Here is a 1,278-nt window from a genome sequence, read left to right as displayed (position 1 = left end):
ATTATTAATGTTTGTTGTTGTTTTGTTGTGTTTTTTCTCCTCGTTTTCAGATCAGTTATCCTCCTAAGATATTGAAAGTACTTGGAGATACTGTCAGAATTGTGTTTAGATAATCAAAGAATAATCAAGTACACAATGTCAGAGTAAAGATACTGAAACTATTCTTGCTTAGATCACCAATGAACTACTAAATGTTATAACAAAAAGTTTACTTTCAGTTCTTAACCAAGTGATCACTGTTTTCTTCAAATTCTTTGCTTTATTGGCTTACTAGGAGCTAACACTCTCACGCTCCCTCATTTCTGCCTCCTTATCCTATATCATCTATACAAGGGTTTCCTCTTCTGTTGCCTTTATTAAATATTGAAGTCTCCTACGTTTCTATCTTTCGTTATTTTTTTCATTTGGTACATATTTGCGGTGTGGTAGTGCAGGATCATCAGTGGACTGAGAACCACAAGGTCAGCAGTTCAAACACACCAGCTGTACTTAGGAAACCCTATACAGGGATGCTGTGAGTCAGAGCCAACTCAACAGCACGTAACAACAAGCATCAGTCTTACCAACCCTCATATGTCAGTTTGTCCCACTGTGATGATTTGCATGCTTCTGTGATTCTAGAAGCTATGTCACCGGTATTTTAAATACCAGCAGGGTCACCCATGATGAACAGGTTTCAGCAGAGCTTCTAGACTAATATAGATAAGGAAGAAAGAGAGGCAGATTTCTTCTAAATATTTATTACTGAAAACCATGTGAATAGAAGTGTAATACTGTAAAATATAGTGCCTGAAAATGAAAACATTTTAAATAGTGGCAAAGTATTACTAGATATAATGCCAGATGAGCCTTTCAAATTAGAAGACACTCAAAATATGACTGGGGAAAAGCTGACATCCCAAAGTAGAGTTGACACATATGGAGTAAAGCTGTCAGGACCTTCATTTGCTGATGGGGTACAACACAAAATGAGGAGAAACAGCTGTAAGCATCCAGAAATAATTCGAACACGGAATGCACATAATATGGATGTAGTAAAATTGGATATTGTCAAAATAGAGACATAATGCATGAAGATATTGTTGGCATCAGTGAGCTGAATTGTACAAGGATTGGTATTTTGATTCTGATAATCATATGGTTTGGGTTTTATGAAGAAAAACGTGGTGTCAGGATTGGAGGAAGACTCATTAACAACCTGCCATATGCAAATGATACAACCTTGCTTGCTGAAAGTGAAGAGGACTTGAAACATTTACTTATGAAGATCAAAGAGCA

This window comes from Chrysochloris asiatica, unplaced genomic scaffold (assembly GCF_000296735.1).
Source record: "Chrysochloris asiatica unplaced genomic scaffold, ChrAsi1.0 scaffold00228, whole genome shotgun sequence".
NCBI classification, from domain to species: domain Eukaryota; kingdom Metazoa; phylum Chordata; class Mammalia; order Afrosoricida; family Chrysochloridae; genus Chrysochloris; species Chrysochloris asiatica.
Note: the sequence above shows the minus strand (reverse complement) of the source record.